Here is a 22,355-nt window from a genome sequence, read left to right on the forward strand (position 1 = left end):
AAAAGTTCAGGAAGTTAATGTAGTTTTAAATGATAAACTACAGGTTTACAAGTTCACCCAAAAATAAAAATGTTGTCATAATTTACTCACTTTCATGTTATTCCGACTCGTAATATTTTTCTGTAAAATAGAGTACAAGTCTATGGACTATTTTTATTATACTTTTGTGGTGTTTTTTGTTATTTTTGGAGCTTATCCGTATAAATCACCATCCACTTTCATTGTAAAGAAAACATCTCTTTATGTGTTTAACGGTAGAAAGAACCATTTACAGTTTTGGAACAGCATGGGTGTGAGTAAATGATGACAGATTGTTTTTATTTTTGTGTAAACTATGTCTTTAATGTGTTCTGTCTCTCCAACTTACAACTATTCATTCCTCTCCATTTTTTCCCACTTTCTTTTTTTTTTTTTTTTTCTTTTTTCTCTGTTTTTCCTGTTTTTCTCTCACGACAAGTAGAACAGCAGCCATTCTCAGAGAGCAGTGGGCTCTGCAAACAGAGATGTAGTTCAGCCATGAAATGTGTGTACCTAAAAAAATACACTGTTAAAAATGCATGGCTAAAGATAATAAATCCTGGGATAAATGAATAAGTCATGGCTTGAGTGCTCAGGAGAGGTGGAATGGATGCACAAAGGGAGGAGAGAGAAAGCTCGACAAGAAAGATTTAAAACGTCTGGCCCAGCAAGCGATCATAGCATTTCAGTTGTGTGAGAGAGGGAAAGAGATAAAGAGGTGATGAAAATGACAGTATGACTCCCTGAGCACAGCAATGCGCATAGTCCTTCAGAGAAACAGTGGGACAGACAGACAGACAGACAGAGAAAAAGAGAGAGAGAGGGATGGAGGGTAATTGAATTAAAGAGTGTTTGAGAATAGATTCCTCATGGTCTGCTAAGAGAAGAGCGAAAAAGAGAACAAGAATAGAGTGTGAAAAGATAAAAGAGGTAGAAGGGGAGCGAGAGAGCTAGGGACATGAAGTTTTATTGAGTGATGGGGGGTTTTGTTCCCTGTGCTACAGTATATGGAAAGACAGAGGGAGAAAGAGAGAGAGGTAATGGATGGATGGATGTGCAGAGAGGAGGAAAGAGGCAGATGCAGACAGTCATGTATTAGGGACATGTTGATGGAAAGATCAATGAATAAGACACACCGTGAATTGCACACTGTCTTCATGAGACCGTCATATGCACACACACACACGCACACATACCCATGCTTCCTCCTTGCAATCAGAATAGATCTAATTTCTCTCTCAATCACATCACTTTTGGTCTATTCCTCACTCCTCCTCCCCATTCCATCAGCCATTTTCTCTCAGCGGGTATGAAACGCAGCTACCTTGCAGCGTGTGTGAAATGCAAAAACATATCAGTTTACACTGACACACGCTCACAGTCACAATATTAAAATGACGTGTGGGCAACACATTCCAAACTTTTCTGTGCATCTTGTGCTTATTACATGTACATGGATAGGGTGAGATGGGGGGAAGATTCCCCCCCGGGGTAAGATGACCCCCCTACCTTAACTTTTTCTCTTGACCATAGATGGCACTAAATATTTTCTCAACACCTTTATTGAATGTATGTGCTCCTCTTAATCTTGATATTTCATTTGAATGTCAACAGTTGTGAGATTTACTGTACATAAAATATTTAAATTTATATTATATTTTATATTTTTATTTAAATTTCAAAAATACATTACTAAGAATGATATCAGATGTATTTTATACATTCTGTAAAAATCGGATGACACCAGGGACACATTGTTCTTAAGGGGGGAATCTTACCCCGTCTTACCCTACATATACACACACTCATTCCATAATTTAGCCCAGGGCAACAGATGCAACCATGATGCATATGCTTAGAGGGCAAAATTTCATGTTTTTAATGTGCAAACACGAAGGTGTTATCCATATTAGCATTCATGCAGTAGCTATATTTCAAAGAGCTCTCACTGTTACAGGGATCGTGAAAAATATAGAATGAGAGCACTTTATGTGATGAACATTTAGTTGCCTCCTAGGCTGCTTCCTGAAAGGAAACATTGTCATTAATGGTTACATTATAATTTTTCTCCTTGCCAATGTGACATTAGCATTTGATTATTATCTTGATTAAGTCGTGGTCTTTATCACCAACATCATTAATATTATTGTGAGATTATGCGGTTTCACTTGTTTAGTAATACACACACACACACACGTATGCAGTGAAATGAAGTGGTACTAGGCTGAGGGTTGGGGTCAGGAAATTGTGTATCATGGTGGTTGGTCAAAGAGGACAGTGGAATCACTTAGACCACACAGAAATAAATAAATCACACACACACACACACACACACATTGGTGTGACTATCCTTATAAGGACTCTCCATAGACATAATGAACTATAGATGCTATCCCCTAACTCTACCCCTAAACCTAACCCTCACAAAAAACTTTCTGCATTTTTACATTTTCAAAAAAAAAACAAAAAAAAAATTGTTTAGTGTGTTTTTTTAAGCAATTTCAATTATGGGGACACTAGAAATGACCTCATAAACCACATTTATTGCACAATACCCTTGTAATTACCGGTCTGTAACCTAAAAAAAGTCATCGTAAACCACCCAAACCCACCCACCACACACACAGGTTTGTTTCACTATATAAGGACATCTCATAGACTTCCATTGATTTCATAGCAGGCTAATGATATTTTCTATCCCCTAACCCAACCCTACCCAGAAACCTGTGCACATCAGTAGATTTAAAGCTAAACATGATTTGGGCAATTTATGAGCCTTTTTTTCTAGGGAGGACCACCTAAAATGTCCTCACTAGTGGGTTTTCAACAAGTTTCTCTATATTTTTGAGGACATTTAAAAAAAAATTGGCACACAAATATAGTGAAACGTGTACACACACACACACACTCTCTCTCTCTCTCTCTCTCTCTCTCTCTCTCTCTCTCTCTCTCTCTCTCTCTCTCTCTTTATCAATGGTGAAAGTTCAATTTAAGATCTACAATGTAGATCTACAATGTTTATTTCACTTTCCTCTCCACAGTCCACCCATAGTCATAACACAAAGGAAAGATTGTTTATTTTTATGAGGGAGAGCTAGGCAGTAACAGGGCTGAGAGGAGAGGATGGAGATATTGAGATGTATAGAGAGGAGGTGCCTTGATGTCTTTACTGTTTAATGTATTATATTCATTTATGTGTATTGGTTCTTTCCTATAGAGATCAGGAGGTCTTGGTCACTCACACACACTCACTCACAGACCTCCTAATATAAACCACTATGAGACATGCAATATGCGTCTTTATTGCTTACATATTTGGTCCATATTATTGCAGCAAAAATGTGCTGCAATAATATAGAAAAAGAGATCGAGAGATGGAGCTGTCCAATGTGGTTCATCTGTAGAGTGTTCTATTAAAAGGTCAGATTGCTGTTTCCATAGCAATGGTTGATTGACAGGTATTTTAGTAAAAGGCTAGTTATAATATGCCATAATCTTTGACCCTGCAAAGGTCTGATTTTGTGCGTGTGTGTGCAGTCTGTGTGATCTGTTGTGTGAGCTACATCTCTTTCAGTCTCACCCTTAGAAGGTTATTCCCTCATGGAAACTTTCATCTCTCCATTTTTGCGTCTTTACTTCTCTTTTCCTTTTTTTTTTTACGTCCTTAGACCTGCTTTTGCTTCCATATTCCCCATTCGCTATCTATTTTCGCCTCTGTATTTTCTTGCCTCCCTCATTCTTTCCTATTGTTTTTTATCTTTTCTTTAATCTTTCTAATAATCATATAACTTTTTGCTACCTCTTGTTCTCTCTCTCTTACTCACACACACTTTCCCAGTTGTTGATGTGTTTTCACACATTTTCTTTTTCAGTGTATTTTTTCCTCACTCTCTTTGTGCCTCTGTGCATAGTTGCATCTGTTTCTTTGCATAGACATATTTGATATTCCTCACGAGGGATATTGTTTTCCTTCCCTCCCTTTCTCATAGCCTATTTTTTCATTCCTATCTTTTTCCTCTATTGCTAGAATGCTATATCCGTCTCATTCACCCTCCTTGTGTGCTGCTAAGGTATTCTACTCTTCCTTTTTCAACTGTCATCCAGAAAGAGTCTCCCTTAGCACCCATGTTTTCATGCAATAGAGTCTAATTCAGGCTAACATACTTAGAAAGGCCCATTTTCCCTGACTCAGCACTGTTCTAAATTCCTAAGAGTTGTGTATCTCTGTGTTTGTTTCTTTGTGCCCAAGCATGTGTATTTGTCTCAAATGACTGCTTTTTTTTATTTGAACAGATTATAATATATTTGTGTTTGTGTGTGTGTGTGTGTGTGTGTGTGTGTGTGTGTGTGTGTGTGTGTGTGTGTGTGTGGATATGTACAGTATGCGTTTGTGTTTGCCGAGGGATATGTGGCATTGTGCATTGTCATTCCACACTTATGCACTTGTTTGATTATGAATGTGATTATCCTTTTCAGGTCTGTTTAGGCAGTTGTGTTGGCCTCTGCGTAGGTCCAGTAGTTTTCTGATATTACTCTTCCTCAAAAAGGACAAGATACATTGCGTATGTCTGTCATGTGCACATCACGTCTCCCATGTCTAGTAACCTAGCAACGACTTGACACTTGGTCTCTTACCACAGACAAGTGATGGTCAAAAAATGCCTGTCGTGAGTATTGGATGTCTCTATGCAGTGCCTTTTTCAGAGAAGAGCACAGCTGCCACTCCGGAGTACATTGCGGACAGCAGGGGACACCTGCTTCTCTCTTATCACATCAGATTGAAGAGAGCAGACAGTGGGAAGGCAGAGAGCGATAGCATCATGCAATGGGTTTACTGTGTGCTTTGGACTTAATATGTAATAGAAAGGGAGGAAGACAACAAGCTCCTAATGGACAAGACTCATTGAAAAGAGATACAAGGACAGAGAGTGAGAGAAGAGTGAAAGTGAGAGAGTGAGAAGGCAAGAGATAAGATAGAAAGAATGATGGGAGAGGCCCAAAGGACATTTTGTGAATAGAGAGGGAGTGAGAGGCTGACAGATGAAAAATGGCTCTCCATCATTCTGGTTTGTCTGTTATTAATCATTGTGCTATGCTCAAAAAATACATGCTAGTCTCGATTCAACACTTGCTGTTTGTTTATTTCTTGTTGCCATAGTGTCTGGTTAATCACACTTAGCAGCACAACAGAATAATGTTAATCACCAGTAAACCAGTGTGTGTGTACAGGTCACTGCTGTGACAGTGCCACTCAGACTACTCTGTCCTTGATACAGAAAGAGAGAAAAAGCATCAAATCTCACAGAAGAGTGAGGTTTGTGAGGGAGAATTAGAAAGCAAAAACAACACTCTTAAATGTAAAGGTTATTCTAGGGTTCTTTGCAGCTGAACTCTGTTTCTTATTTAGGAGATAGGTCACTCAAAAATCATTTATTGATCATTTACTCATCCTCATGTTGTTCCCAACACTTATGACCTACTTTCTTCTGTGGAACATAAAAGGAGATGTTTGGAAGAATAGAGTGCAGCAGTGCCCGCCTACTTTTTCAGCAGTCTGGGTTCCGGAAGTATTTTTCTCATACATTTTTTACATAGGCTTTTCATAAAATCCTCCATTAAAGAGTTGTAAGCTATGAACCAAATCAACCAGCTCAAAGGTGAATCACAGCATTACACAGTTTGTTTTGAGGCCAAAAAGTATTTGAAAATCAGACAAAAACACAAAGGTGCACAACTATGTACTTACCGTCTGCCACGAGGACACGAGCAACAATACCATTAAGAAAAATTAGGAATGATGTCATTAAATAATAAAAATAAAAAAAACTATGGGAATATACAAAACTATTGATTTTAGGTTGTTGATTATAAGTAAAGAATCAACATATTTTACGTTTATTGCAAAATATTCCGTTATGTACAAATAAATAAGTAGTTTAAGATTGAAGGGAGAATGACCCGATTTTGTCATTCACAGTGTGACATGGGAGCGGGCGGTTGCTCCTGGGCTAGTTTCGCAGGCCAGGTTGGCCCTGGTTCTCTTCTGCTGACTCATGGGTTATATAGATGTTCACCAGGAATTCCGCTATCAAAAACAATTTTTTAAACAATTCAGTTGAAATAACACAGACTGATGGCAGAAGCATATAACACCGATGAACAACCTCGGAGCTAATGTTAGGCCTTTCCTTAAATTATCAAAGGTTATCGTTGAAAATCAATTCATCTATAGAAAAAAATGAATAGAATTTCTACTTCCTGAACCAGAATGTTGAGCTCTGTAACAGTCTTAATTTCACTTTCACCAATGCGATGCAATTAAAGTAAATTGGTTTACTGAGGTTGTCATTACCTAGCATTCTGATTAAAATCTCCACAAAAATGAAGAAAGTCAAGTGTTGGGAAAGCTACTTTAAAACTGTAGGGCGGATTCATACACAATTGGACTAGTTTTGATTTGAATTGTGCAGGGAAAAATGTGCTTGGGCAGGCGGACAAAATTTGGGCTGGTTTGGAATGATTTTGGCAGGTTTTACAAATTATAAAATAAAGCAATTCCATTGCTCAGGCAGCTAAAATAAAGAAAATGTCTCCACACACAATCATTCGATCAAATAGCCAAAACACTGATTGACAGAAAATGTGTTCAATCCTGTACAGAGGAGCTACGAGTTGCCACACCAACCATTATGTTCTAAACGAGCACATGTTCTGCAGGTGTTGCTTGTGGATTTTATCGATAGAAGGGAATCTAAATGACAACAAAGTGATGAATAATGTAAGAGAACGTGTAGAAAATGGGGAAATGACTGTGAACCCCAAGTGGTGATTAATACCAACACTTGTCATTTTTCTCATGCACATTTGACAACCCAATGGAGAAATTGCACCTGAAATGCCTTTTGACTAGAAGTTTAATTGTGCTGGATGAGACCAGGTTTTTGCACTTATGGTGATCATATTTCTAACTCTTCCCACATCTAATAATCCTTTGGAGAGAGCATTTTCATGAGTGACACTACTTTTTTTTTTTTCTTTTAACACCTTTTATTTTAAAGCAAAACATATATTCATAGAATCAACTATAACCACGCGTGACACTACTTAAAAGTGACTCTTGAATTTTCCGCTCCTCTTTAGACTCATGGATTTGCACACAGGCCTGTACATGGAATGGATGAACATCAGCTATGTTCTGTCCTTTCTGACAGCTGTCTGGGAACTTTGACTCTTCTGTGTATTAGCCAATTCAGTTGACTGTTCAAAAAATTGTTTAAGTTAAAAACTTGGAATGAGCCCTAACAGCATAAAAAAGTTAGTCAGATTACATATAATCTGTACTGTACATTACATATTCATAAAATATTGAATGACAAAAACATAACTTCAATCGTAGCACAATGACATATTTTCATTATTTGGCTTCTTGATATGCCAGGGCAGCATTTTGTCTGTTAGTAAACATAATGAGTGATATCATTGTTTTCAATGATGTGCAACCTGTACATATCTTTTACATCTCCAAAATGTGTTTTGGGGTTTCATGACCCTTTAAAGTAGTTAAACCACAGTCAAGCTACTATTTAAAAAAAGAAGTTAGCTACACTACATGCTATAAACAAAAAATAGCTAACTACAGTACATTGAAGCTATTTAAAGAAGAAAATAATTTTATATATAATAATAATATGATGATATTGTTTAATTCTGCAATTAGTTCTGATTTTAAAATTCAATATCACCTGATAGTTATTCATTTAATTAAGGTGACATTCCCACATGAAAATTAACCATGGTTTTGCTACATTTACCATAGTTTAACCATGGTATTTGTAGTAAAATCATAGTAACCACTAAGTAAACCTTTGTTAGTACAATCATGGTAACTACAATAATACTATATTAAAACCATGGTTATCATATGGCAGCTACAGTATTTTAGTAGTAAAACCATGGTTATTTGTATCACAGCCATGTTTACTACTGTCATGGGCACTACAATATCACTATAGTAAAACAATGTTTTCTACCAAGAATCATCCTGGTTACTTTCGTAAACTCCGTTTCCTGATGGAGGGAACGAGACGTTGTGTCGATGTAGTGACAACAGGGGTCACTCTTGGGAGCCCCAAACACCTCTGAATTTGAAAAAAGGCCAATGGGAATTGGCGAGTGGAATTTGCATACTACTCCTCCGGACATACGGGTATAAAGGAGCTGGCTCGCAACCACTCATTCAGGTTTTGTGCTGAAGAGCCGAGACAAGGTCCCGGCCATTTCAGCGGGTAGTTTAGTATTGTGGCAAGAGGGACACAACGTCTCGTTCCCTCCATCAGGGAACAGAGGTTACGAAAGTAACCAGGACGTTCCCTATCTGTCACTCACTCTACGCTGTGTCGATGTAATGACACTAAGGGTCCCTATACGAAATGCCACAATATGCTGAACTGTGTTACGTGGACTGATGGTGCGAGACGGGCAGACCGCTGTGTGCCTCGTAGCCAGCGCACCAGGCCATCACGTAACCTCCCCCAACGCTCTTATGAGCGTCGAACGGTCCCTTCGGAGACAAGTTGACTGCCCAAAAAACAGGGACAGGCTAGCCCAGCCATGGCCTCTTTTCCTCTCTTTTCTCCCCAAAAAGAGTGGAATTTGTTTACCGACTGGGGGCCATAAGTGTCTATGTCGGGGGTTGTCACTCCCAAGGGGAAGACACTGTGGAGACCATACCCTGCCCAGAGAAAGGGGGGGGGGGGGTTTGAGTGGAAATACATCACATGGTCTTACCAAGTCATGTCGGAAATATGTCATGTGGAGAAGTCCCATGGTAGGTCCTACCTGAGGAGGGAGGAGCTCTACAAACACGGTGACTGGGGGCAGAGGAACTTCTGCCCAAGGAAGATGCAGTTTACTGACAGGGAAACAATTTAGCGGAAGATATATCACATGGGGTCACCTATGGGGAACCAGCACATTTGGAGCACCTACCCCAGTACAGGGCTTAGTTAGCACATGTACTGGGCCGGCAGCACGTTTCTCCGCAAACTCGTCTGCCACAGGGCTAAGGAGGAAATTCATCCAGGGATCACAACTTTGTGAACACGACTGGGAGTCAGGAGAGGGGAAGGGTGCTATTCGCAAGTGGTACAGCCGGCCAGCTCTCCCGGAACTTACCTGCTCGTACCTGACAATACACAGGACGAGACCGGCTCAACCTGGAGATTATAGAACCTCACAAAGGTGTTGGGTTTTGCCCAGCCCGCTGCTCTGCAGATGTCTGCTAAAGAGGTGCCATTGGTCAGGGCCCAGGAGGCCGCCACACTCCTAGTAGAGGCACGTCCTGAGCTTGATATGCCATCATGATGGCGTCAATGACCCAGTGGGTGATCCTCTGTTTGGAGACAGCGCTCCCTTTCCGCTGACCGCCAAAGCATACAAAGAGCTGCTTGGAGCTTCTAAAGCTCTGCGTTCGATCCAAATAGATGCGTAAAGCACGCACCAGACACAGCAATGCCAAGGCTGGGTCTGCCTGGGTCCCCTGGGTCAGGGTCTCAGGATCACATGAGAGTAGCCCTGACCGAACTCCAGGCACGTTTCACTGACAGAGAATGCCTGCAGGTCCCCTACCCTCTTGATGGAAGTGCGTGCAGTCAGGAGGGCAGTCTTCAAAGAGAGTGCCTTTAGCTCAATGATCTGGGGGGATTCAACCTCCTAGCGCCTCTCAGGAACCTAATGATAAAGTCGTGCTTCCCCAAATACTTACCATTTACTGCATCGTAATGTGCCGAAATGGTGACTATACACACCTTCAAGGTGGAGGGGGACAGCCGCCCCTCCAGCCTCTCCTGAAGGAAAAAAAGCACCGATCTGACTGCACATCTCTGGGGGTCTTCGCGTTGGGAAGAACACCACTTAGCGAACAGACGCCACTTCAAGGCATTCAGATGCCTCATAGAGGGAGCCCTAGCCTGAGTGATCATGTCTACCCATCCAAGGGCCAGACATGGAGATTCCAGAGGTCTGGTCGCAGGTGCCAGTTGTTGGCCCGTCCCTGAGAAAGAAGGTCCTTCCTCAGGGGAATTCGCCAGGGGGGCTGTCGCGAGGTGCATGAGGTCTGAGAACCAAGTCTGGGTGGGCCAGTAGGGTGCTACTAGGATGACCTGCTCCTCATCCTCCCTGACCTTGCACAGGGTCTGTGCAAGTAGGCTTACTAGGAGAAATGCATATTTGTGTAGTCCCGGGGGCCAGCTGTGTGCCAGCGCATCTATACCAAGGGGTGCCTCGGTCAGGGCGTACCATAGTGGACAGTGGGAGGATTCCCGGGAAGCAAACAGGGCAGGGCCACGGAAAGGGACCGGGGCAGGGCGTGGCCGTGAGCGGTGCTCTGGGCCCAGGAACCAATCGTCAGGCTGCGAGGGTTCAGGGGGGGTGGAGGGTTCCACTCCAGCCTGACACACGCAGCCGCCCGGGCAAGCATGGCTGCCAGCTGCACATCAGGCTGCGACTGGGTGACCGCACCTGAAGGTGGGAGCCCAGTCGAGTCCTCAGCGTCAGACTGGACAGCCCGCTCTCCGATGATCCAGTCGAGAGCTCATCCACTTTGCGAGTGCCGAAACGAAATTGCGAACTCGCCCTGAGAAATGCCGGCGGTCTCATCCCAGCGGGGCAAACGAGCGTACTAGGGAATGGGAGGTCCGTGGGGAGTTACCCGGCGGAGTGGCTCCCATTGGGGTCCCAAAATCACCCCCAGTGCTAACCAATGCGGCCTCAAACCCGTAGGTAGAAGGACCGCGGCGGGGAGCCATGGTCACGCTCTCGCAGTGAGAACATGGCCCGTTCATGAATGCTGTCTCCGCGTGGGCAGTGCCCAAGCACATAAGACCGTGATCGTGGCCATCGGAAGTGGAGAGGTAACGACCGCAACCAGGAAATACACACAAACGGAGAGGCATCTTTAAAAAGACGCTCTCCATTAATGCCACTCTTTTAGAAGGGAAAATGTACTCTTTTAGTAGGAAGAATATACTCTTTTAGCTGCTGAAGCACCCAGAGGCGTTCTCTAACTTCAGTAGTGCAAGAGGGTGAGAAGCCGCTGTAATGCGCCGTAAATCCAACAGGTTTTGAGGTGAATGGATCGGCAGAGTAATTCAGCTTGCTGAACACAACTGCTCGGCTCCGAAGAGAAAATCTGAATGAGTGGTTGCGAGCCAGCTCCTTTTATACCCGTATGTCCGGGGGAGTGGCATGTAAATTCCATTCGCCAATTCCCATTGTCCTTTTTTCAAAATCAGAGGTGTTTGGGGCTCCCAAGAGTGACCTCTAGAGTCACTACATCGACACAATGTCGAGTGAGTGACAGATAAGGAACCATGGTTACTAGAGTTATGGTTACTACAATATTACTATAGTAAAACCATTGTTAATTTTTATAAAGTTTAAACAAATAGGGTCACAGCATTATACTGATCCTACAAGTATACCTAATATACAGTACACTAATAAAGCTGGAAAACACTCTACATTAGATAACTAAATTGGAAATTTAGTACAATGAACAAAATATTTTGTCTCAAAAGAGGCTGCGCATTGCTCAAGAGAATCAGTGAATTATTTTTGGTCTTGTTTATTTACATGAACCGCCCAAAGAACAGAAACACTAAAATGAATTGAAGTTCCCAACGAACCGTTTCACTAACTGTAAATGATTTGGTTTTCCAGTCGCTACATGAGAGAGAGAGAAAGGACGGTTTAGGTGAGCATGTTTGATTAATCCCTTGGCTCCATTACTGCATTCACAATATGATGTTACAAATGTAGTGTAGTGTAGCTACTAGATTGTGAAAATAACTAAGCTACTGTCATGCTACTGAAAGATGTAGTTAAGTTAGTAGCATCAGTTCTTGCTGTTAAATTCTCCCAACACTGGTTTAGAACAATATGAGGATGAATAAATGTTGACATAAGTCTCATTTTTGGGTGAACATTAAGCAGAACAAACCTTTGGATTTTGATTATGTTATGGACTCAGAATGCATCATGTGCATGAGCTGACTGTGACGTACCACTGTATCAGCTGTGTTGCAAATATATTTTCGGTCTGCAGCAAAGTTATTTGCATAAATACATCTGTTTCTATTAGTCTCAGATGAATATCTCCACAGATATTCAGTTAATGTTTTGGAAACTATGGTAACTGAGGTATGGGCAAAAAAAAATAAATCGCTAATTGACGATCGCTGAGTGCCTTTAAACTCTCCGCTGAGTTTTGCACAGAGAGTCCTCTGATGTATCAGGCAGTGAAGCGCTTTTATTTAAATCAATCAAATAATGAGATGGATTTGGCCTGTGGGCTGCTGTTTGAGCCCTGTCCTATTGCATCAAGCTCTAAAGCGCTTTTTGGATCTATTTGGAACCTTTATTTCTAACATCTTTCCTACACCGGGCACAGCCGATGATGCGGCACAATGGCTTGAGGCTGCCTTCACTGGAAGCATCGAAGCTGCAAATAAAATTTGATAACATAGTTATTGTAATGTTAATATTGCTGCAACTTACTGTACAACATAGAGTACTGTAGGATTAGAAGCAAATTATTTTTTGAATAAGTAGACCAGACACCAGAAACATCGCAAGATGGCTTTGAGGTATCGTCATCAAACGGATAACGGATAAAATTCATGGCAAAAAAATAAATAAAAAAATCACATATGATATTTGGTAAGACAAATCATCTTATTTCAGATGATAGGAAAGTAAAGTGTAGGCTGGAGTAGCTCTGCAACACCAAGGGACACACCAAATGCCCAGAGTGAAAATATATTTTTTTCAATTAAACTGGGAACGGATGGAAAAACAACACAGAAAATAAAAATGTTTCAGTCAGCAAGTTTCATCATGAGGGGAGTGAGAAAACTGACAGTGAGGTAGAAAGACAGAACCTTCTGCAAGTTTTTACAAATAGTTTTCATGTGCACAAATCTTGGAAATTAAAAAATCCTGAACTGACCAAAAAAATAAAAAATAAAAGGTGTTTGGCAAAGATGAGCAACAGTAGAAAACTGTAGAAATTAAATATTCAGAATCACAACCAGATCATGTTATACACAATGAGATGAAAGAATGACCATAGTAAAGAAAAAAAGTGAAAGAGCATAATTGAGAGAAAGAGACGTTACAACAGTATGAGAGAACTGCTGAGTTGCGATGTTGAACATACTGTATACAATTAGAGCAAAATGAGCAGGACAAGAGTGAGTGATGAAGGAGGTGAAAGAGGAAACAAGACAGAAAAAGACAAAAAGAAAAAAACAGTGATGAGGTTACACAAGGTACGAAACCCGCCTTGCATGGCGAGTGATCAGTCTATGAGATTGGATCAAAGGACTCTCTCCTTGTTAAAAAAAAAAAGAATAATAAAAAAATTATAAAAAAACCCTGGCTGACGACAACATGTTAATTATTCATTGGAACAAAAAGCGTTGGCTATGAATGTCACTGATTTGCCTGCTGTTTTCAAATGTAGAGCCCAATTTATTATAGTCATGATACAAACTATGTAGATAAACACCAACAAACCCCTTTTGCAATTAAATAGACCTGTACACAGTAACACACTTAAGTGCAGTTATAGGCCAAAGGGCCTAGTGTGAGTTACAGTTTAATCTCCTCTACGTGGGGTGATTAACTGTGTTTGGTGGCTTGGGAAATGTAGGGAATAAGGGAGGGAAAGAGAGAGAGAGTAAGGCATGGGAGACTGGAGAGGTTGTATAACTGAATGAGAATAGAATGAGACATGGATGGAAAAGAGTAAAACACTGAGTGGTGTAATAAAGTCTGTGGAAAAAGAGATAGGAAGGTAGAGGTGGAGAGAGAGAGAGAGAGAGAGAGAGAGAGAGAGAGAGAGAGAGAGAGAGAGAGAGAGAAGGAAAGGGATGAAAAGGATAATATGATGGATTTAGGAGGATAAAAATGTACATGAAGAAGCGGGCAAGAAAGGTTTGAAAGTTGAAAATGGAATAGGAGGCCAAGAGATGTAATGAATGTCTGAAAAAAAAAAAAAAAAAAAGGAATGGACCCTCGACTTCATCTCTCCTTTCCTCTCTCGCTCTGTCATGTATTTTTAACTGCTTGGGGGCATGTGAAGCAGTAGTTCAACTTGTCAAGCAAGTAAAGTACTTAAACTTTGACTACATAGAAAAGAAGAGGCAGAGGGGAGTTAAAAGAGAAAAAAGAGAGGGGAAAAAGAGATAGAGAGAAGAGGAGGCTATGGTTATAGAGATGCAAGTATGGAGCTAGAGATAAAGAAAGACTGGTGAGGAATGGAGGAAGCAGCGGAGGTGTAGTGACCTAGTTTTGAAACAGAGGGATGGTGTGTTTATTGGGAGAAAGACGGAAAGATGCAGGGAGGGGTGCATTGGCAGGTGGCCATGTTGGATTGTTTGGTTTCCGTGGAGACAGAGGATGAGAAGAACACACACGTTTGAAGAGATGCACACACACTTTCTCAGGCTTGCTCATATACTCACACCTCGACTCAAAATCTCTTTCTGTTTCTTCTTCTCAATCCTATTAATTCAAAAGATTAAAAAAAATTAAAAAATGGTTAATTAGTGTGAACCTTAAAATAACATTGTTTCAGAAAGTCATTTTTGGGCTTAACAGCCACATTATAAATAAAGTAGCCTTGCTAATTATTTACATAATGATATTATTTGATGGACACAAATAAGCCAAAAAATTGATGATTGAAAAGCAATTATAGATGTTGTGTTTTTGATTAGTGGTCTTTTGATTCTGTTTGCAAAAAGCTGTTTGAATATTAGGTTACTATCAAATTAACTCAATGCTTCCACATTGTAGAGGGATTTATTTATTTATTTTGAGAATGTTAGGGAAAGCTTCAATGTTATACATAAATGTTTCCAAAAGTTGAAATGTGGTTCTATTAAGGGAAATCTGGTAGGACGTGTAGTCTCAGACAGCAGTGTGAACACAGCCTTCCTATTTTCAGGTAGGTATTCTGCACGTCTCTGAAAAAGAATATTAAAAAGTAACCCCATATGCAGGGCATCATTTCAGTTTTCTGGGATGTGCTACAACAGTTCAGTAATTCTATTTGGATTTTTTGAAGAAATGGTTCTCCTAAAAATTAAAATTCTCTCTCATCATTTACTCACCATTATGGCGTCTCAAACAGGTATGACTTTCTTTCTTTTGAAAGAGACATTATGTGAATTTATCCATACAATGCCAACACTTCCAAACTCCAAAAAGGACATAAAGGTAACATAAAGGTAATCCATACAACTCACAGGGTTTAATCCATGTCTTCTGAAGTAAAACAGTGAGTTATGGGTGAGAATAGACCAAAATGTAACTCCTTTTTCACTATAAAGCTTTACATTTGCAGTTTCCTAGCGCAAACATGATTTTGAAACTCAATTACACTTCCTTGTGCTTGAAGCATGCTAATGTTCTGTCTAAAGTAGCTAAAACCTGATTGTTACAATGGTGCCATTTTTTATTTATTTATTTTTTATGTTTACAGCCACAAGACACCAAAATTTCGTTATGGTTATGCATCACTCTTTCAGCCATCATGAGTTTGGGGTAGCAATTCCTTCATTCAGTATGCACGAATGAGAGCGAGAATAATCCTTCAAATAAATATGAATGTCACTCCCAAAACCTTGCCTTGTACATGCTCACAGTGGATTGTAAGTGGAGATAATGCTGATTGGTTGATGATTGAAGAATGACTAATATGTCATTGATACATGTCTAAGCCTATATGGTTGAATTCAATATGTAGTTCCCTATCTGTCACTCACTCGACGTTATGTCGATGTAGTGACACTAGGGGTCAGTCTTGGGAGCCCGAGACACCTCTGGTCTTTGATAAAAGGCCAATGAAAATTTTGCATACCACTCCCCTGGACATACGGGTATAAAAGGAGCTGGTATGCAACCACTCATTCAGATTTTCTCTTCGGAGCCGAATGGTCGATTTTTACTGAGCTGACTGTTCATTCACCTCTAGACGGCGCATTTCAGCCACTTCTCCCTCATCTGCATTGGTGCACTGCAGAGAACGCCCCTGAGAGTATATTTTTCTAAAAGAGTATATTTCTCTAAAACAGCAGCACACAAGGAACATCTTTCTAAAGATGAATCTTTTTAAAGATGCCTTTCCGTTTGTGTGTTATTCCTGGTTGTGGTCATTTCCTCTCAACTTCGGACGGTCACGATCACTGTCTTTCGTGTCTGGGCGCGACCCATGCCGAGACAGCGTTTGTGGATGGATCATGTACTCACTGCGAGAACATGACCATGGCAATGTTGCAGTCGCGGCTTGCTTTCGTAAGCACAGTCCTTCTACCTACGGGTATGAGGCCAACGCGGCTAGCACTGGGGGCGATTTGGGGACCCCAATGGGACCACCTCCGCCAGGTATCCCCACACGGACCTCCCATTCCCCAGCACACTCGTCTGCCCCGATCGGGCTTCCGGATGAGTCCGCCGGCTCGTCTCACAGTGTGTTCGACCTCTTGTTTGGAGCCCGTGAAGCTGATGAGCTCTTGAGCGCAGCATTGGAGAGCGGGCTCGTCCAGTCGGACACAGAAGCCTTAGCTGGGCTCCCCCCCTCGGGGACGATTGCCCAGTCACAGGCTGATGCGGAAATGATGGACATGCTTTCCCGGGTGGCCGTGAGCGTCGGGTTAGAGTGGAACCCTCCACTCTCCCCTGAACCCTCGCGGCTTGATGATTGGTTCCTGGGCTCGCGGCACCGCTCAAAGCAGCCACGCCCCGCTCCAGTCCCTTTCTTCCCGGAAGTGCACGAGGAGCTGACAAGGTCGTGGGAGGCACCTTTTACTGCCCGGTCCCGATCTTTCAGCTCCCCCACCCTCACTACCCTCGATGGCGGGGAAGCCAGGGGCTATTTGGCGATTCCCCCGGTGGATAAGGTGCTCACAGTGCACCTATGCCCGCAGAGCGCCGCCACCTGGCGCGGACACCCAAAGCACCCATCCAAGGCCTGTAGGTTCACGTCGTCCCTGACAGCCAAAGCCTACAGTGCCGCTGGACAAGCCGCCTCTGCCCTGCACGCCATGGCTCTCCTGCAGGTCCACCAAGCCAAGGCACTAAAAGAACTGCACAAGGGTAGTTTCGCCCTAGATTTGATGCAGGAGCTGCGCTCGGCGACCGACCTCGCTCTCTGGGCAACGAAGGTCACGGCGCGGTCTCTCGGGTGGGCGATGTCCACCTTAGTGGTCCAGGAGCGCCACCTTTGGCTCAACCTGGTCGAGATGGGTGAGGCCGACAAATCCGATGTGACAGTCTCCATGGGTCGCGAGGACAGGATTCTTCCTCCCCTGTCCCAGGCTGTTCCGGGGGTGGTCACAAGGAGCCAGGTAAGTGCTTCGATGTCCCGGGACTCAGCACGGCCACGACATGGTGTGGCACCTCGGGCTCCGCCCCGCTGCGAGGCCCCACCTGCCGGTACGTCCAACGAGATTGTCCCTTTGGTCCCCCTCGCTCGGAGCTTGGATGCGTGGCTTGCGCTTTCCAATCCATCACGATGGCTGATCCGGACCATCTGACTCGGCTACACGATTCAGTTTGCCAGGTGTCCGCCCAGGTTCTGCGGCATCCACTTCACCTCGGTGAAGGACGAAAACGCTGCTACCTTGCGCGCGGAAATCGCTACCCTCCTACGGAAGGATGTGATAGAACCTGTCCCTCCGGCCGAGATGAAGAAAGGATTTTACAGCCCCTACTTCATTGTACCTAAAACAGGCGGTGAGTTGCAGCCAATCTTGGACCTGCGAGTACTGAACCGGGCTTTACACAGAATCCCATTCAAGATGCTGACGTAAAAACGCATTCTGATGAGCGTCCAGCATCAAGATTGGTTCGCAGCGGTAGACCTGAAGGACGCGTATTTCCACGTCTCGATTCCAAGACCCTTCCTACGGTTTGCATTCGAGGGTCGGGCATATCAGTACAAGGTCCTCCCTTTCAGTCTGTCCTTGTCCCCTCACATCTTCATGAAGGTCGCAGAGGCAGCTCTTGCCCCGTTAGTGGAGGTGGGCATTCGCATTTTCAACTATCTCGATGATTGGCTAATCCTAGCTCACTCTCGGGATATGCTGTGTGCACACAGGGACCTGGTGCTCTCGCACCTCAGCCGACTAGGGCTTCAGGTCAACTGGGAAAAGAGCAAGCTCCTCCCAGTTCAGAGCATCTCTTTTCTCGGTTTGGAGCTGGACTCAGTCTCGTTGACAGCGCACCTCACAAATGAGCACGCACAGTCGGTGCTGACCTGTTTGAAGGCATTCGCCCACTGGCTCATTGATTCCATAACTATGGCATATCATGCCCAGGACGTGCCACCCCTGGTAGGGCTATGAGCCCATTCTACCAGGGGTGTAGCGGCCTCCTGGGCCTTGACCAGGGGTGCCTCTCTAACAGACATTTGCAGAGCAGTGGGCTGGGCAACACCCAACACCTTTGCGAGGTTCTACAACCTCCGGGTGGAACCGGTTTCGTCCTGTGTAGTGGCACGTACAAGCAGGTAGGTCCGGGACAGCCGGCCGGTGTATCGCTTGTGCATAGCACCTTTCACCTCCCCTGAGCTGAAGACGTGCCCCGTTACCTCCCAGTAGTGTTCACAAACTGTGTTCCCTGGTTGATTTCCTCCGATCCCTGTGGCAGACGAGTTTACGGAGAGACTCGCTGCCGGCCCAGTACATGTGCTAACTAAAGCCCTGTACTGGGGTAGGTGCTCCGCATGTGGTGGTTCCTCGTAGGTAACCCCATGCGACGTATATCTTCCGCTAATTCGTTTCCCTATTGGCAAACTGCGTCTTCCTTGGGCAGAGGCCCCTTTGCCCCAGTTTCCATGCTTGTAGTAACTCCTCCCCATAGGGTAGGACCTACCAAGGGACTTCTCCATATGGCATACTTCCGACATAGCTCAGCAAGACCATGTGATGTATGTCCACTTAAATACCCCCCCCCCAGGCAGGATGTGGTCTCCGCGGTGTCCTCACCCCACTGACTAGACCTGGTCGGCCCAATCGGTTAATCCCCCTTTTTTTGGGGAGTGGAAAAAAAAGGGGATAAGAGGCCACGACTGGGCTAGCCCGTCTATCTTTTGGGTAGTCGACTTGTCCCAAAGGGCCGTTTGACATTCATAACAGTGTTGGGGGAGGTTACGTGTCAGCCTGGTGCGCTGGCTATGAGGCACACAGTGGTCTGCCCATCACACACCGCCAGTTCACGTAACACAGTTCAGCCAGTTGCGGCGTTTTGTATAGGGACCCCTAGTGTCACTACATCGACACAACATTGAGTGAGTGTCAGATAGGGAACGTCCTGGTTACTTGCATAACCTCCGTTCCCTGATGGAGGGAACGAGACGTTGTGTCCCTCCTGCCACATTGCTGAACTACTCGCTGAAATGGCTGGGACCTTGTCTCGGCTCCTCAGCATAAAACCTGAATGAGTGGTTGCATACCAGCTCCTTTTATACCCATATGTCCGGGGGAGTGGTATGCAAATACCACTCGTCAATTTTCATTGGCCTTTTATCAAAGAGCAGAGGTGTCTCAGGCTCCCAAGAGCGACCCCTAGTGTCACTACATCGACACAACGTCTCATTCCCTCCATCAGGGAACACATTAGAATGAACACTGCAATGTACTGTAAAGCATTTATTTTATTTTTCTTTTATTTATTTTTTTTATTTTTTTTGGAAACTTCATTTCATTTAGGTAACCTTTCATACAGGTAAATAATCTATTAGTAAGTGCATTATTGGTTTGTGGTCAGCATTTAGAGAAATCAGGGGCCGGATTCATGAAACGTTCTTAAGAAGAAATTTAAGAAGCATTCAAATTCTCGAAAAAATGTTCATAAAAATAATTGTAAATAACATCTTAAAGTTAGGATAACCTCACAGTTGCCTTAAATCCTAAAAGGTAAAATGTTTAATGAATTTACTGAATTTTTCATGTTGAGTTTCAGGTCGCTATGGGCTGTTTACCTAGAAATTTGATTTTAGACCAAAAACGTTATTTGATTGTTTCGTGTTTAATTATATTTTTATTTTCAGCTTGTAAACCATGTAAATGTTATCACCAAATTCAAACAATAAATGTTGTTTTGAAGCTTCTTAATGTGCCCCTTTTTATGTTATCAGATTCTGAATGGATTTTATTTATTTTTTTAACAGTTTTTGTCAAAACATTTCTTCATATGGCTGCTTAGATTTCCAAAGCACAGTATAAATACTTGGTACAGTATTTATTATTAAGTTGTACTATTTTAGGCTTTATCAACTGAAGTTGATAGAGCTGTCTCTCTCTCTCTCTCTCTCTCTCTCTCTCTCTCTCACACACACACACACACACACACACACACACACACGCACACACACACACACATACACACACAGGCCGATGCTTGCAGATATCACACATATGATGGCAGAATTATTTCCTGCTGGCTGAGAAGTTTCAGACATGCATGATTAGACCCCTGAGGTGCCCATCTGCATGACCGTGTAAATTACAGCCTATTTTCAGAATGTGTGTGTGTGTGTGTGTGTGTGTGTGTCTGCATGTTAGACAGGTTTACATCATTATTCCATTATATCACTGCCATTCACTATATTCACTCACATATCCCAGCACTGTGGTATGGGCCTGTACAAGATGGAAAGCAACTATGATGTTGTAACAGGTAAAGGTCGGGCAATGAGGAGGCGGGAACCGGCTGAACAGTAAACATAAAGTTTTAATGTCAAACTTAACTTAAAACAAACATAAACAAATACAGGCAACGTGGCCGCATGTTTCTCTCTCTCTCTCTCAAACTGGCACCTCCAGTTCCCCTTTATCTCACTCTCCCGCTGATCAGCTGATTCAGCGCCGACCGTGCACTCCTCCTCGTCACAGATTTATATTTATTTAACAGTACTATACTAGAATGTAACTGTAAGCCTTCGGCAAGCCTGAGACATTTCTGTATTGATGATTCAGTTCAAGATCAAGTGTGATTTTCCCCTCTGTTCAAGAACCACTTGATACAATACAGCATGCATTACATGGTATTTGAACCCACCCATACAACAAACAGTGAATGCCTCTCTAATTTAGGTTATTCTCTTTCTCTCTCTCTATCTCTCTCTCTCTTTCTTCTCTGTCTACTCTCTATCTTTTTTTTTTTTTGCAATCCCCTGTGGTGCATGGATACAGTTTTTTCTGAAGAAAAGAGCAAGATTTGTAAAACTTAAGTGAATCTTTAGCTAGTGCCATTGAAGTGCATTAACTAGTGACTTAGCCCAGCTATGTGTGGATTCAACTTAAGCTAATGACCAGCTGTGTGACAGTGCCAGATTGGGAATGGGGCGGGAGACGGCCGTGAGCGGCGCTCTGAGCCCAGGAACCAATCGTCAAGCCGCGAGGTTTCGGGGGGAGTGGAGGGTTCCACTTCAGCCCGACGCTCGCAGCCGCCTGGGCAAACCTGGCCACCAGCTCCGCGTCGGCCTGCAACTGGGCGACCGCACCTGAAGGTTGGAGCCCAGCCGAGTCCTCAGCATTAGACTGGATGAGCCCGCTCTCCGATGCTGCAATCGACAGCTCATCCTCTTCGCGAGCCCCGAATGAGACCGCGAACTCGCCCTGAGACTAACCCAGTGCTAACCGACACGGCCTCATACCCCTAGGTAGAAGGACCGAGGCGGGGAGTCGCTGGGGTGGCTTTCCCTCTGATGAAAGAAAGCCTCGACCGCAACGTTGCCATGGTCATGTTCTCGCAGTGAGGACATGACCCGTCCATGTATGATGTCTCCGCGTGAGCAGCGCCCACGCATGTAAGACAGCGATCATGGCCGTTGGAAGTGGAGAGGTAACGACCGCAACCAGGAATTAAACAGAATTAAACGGAAAAACATCTTTAAAATGACGCTCTCCATCAGTGCCACTTTTTTAGAAGGGAAAATATACTCTTTCAGTAGAAGGATATACTCTTTTGGCTGCTGAAGTGCCCAGGGGCGTTCTCTGCACTCCACCGGTGTACGAGGGGGAGAAACCGCTGTAATGTGCCGTAAATCCAACAGCTTTTGAGATGAAGGATCGGCAGAGTAATTCAGCTCACTGAATACAACCGCTCGGCTCCGAAGAGAAAATCTGAATGAATGGTTGCGAGCCAGCTCCTTTTATACCCGTATGTCTGGGGTAGTGGCAGGCAAATTCCACTCGCCAGTTCCCATTGGCCTTTTCTCAAAGTTCAGAGGTGTTTGGGGCTCCCAAGGGCGACCCCTAGTGTCACTA

The 22,355-nt window shown here is 43.5% G+C and overlaps 1 protein-coding gene across 1 annotated transcript in view; it reads left to right on the forward strand.

Annotated features, from left to right (window-relative positions):
* The window catches only part of LOC127441263 (pyruvate carboxylase, mitochondrial-like), a 235,469-nt gene that overhangs the window by 81,291 nt on the left and 131,823 nt on the right, over nt 1-22,355 (forward strand). The window lies entirely within an intron of this gene.

This window comes from Myxocyprinus asiaticus, chromosome 1, assembly GCF_019703515.2.
Source record: "Myxocyprinus asiaticus isolate MX2 ecotype Aquarium Trade chromosome 1, UBuf_Myxa_2, whole genome shotgun sequence".
Lineage (NCBI taxonomy): Eukaryota > Metazoa > Chordata > Actinopteri > Cypriniformes > Catostomidae > Myxocyprinus > Myxocyprinus asiaticus.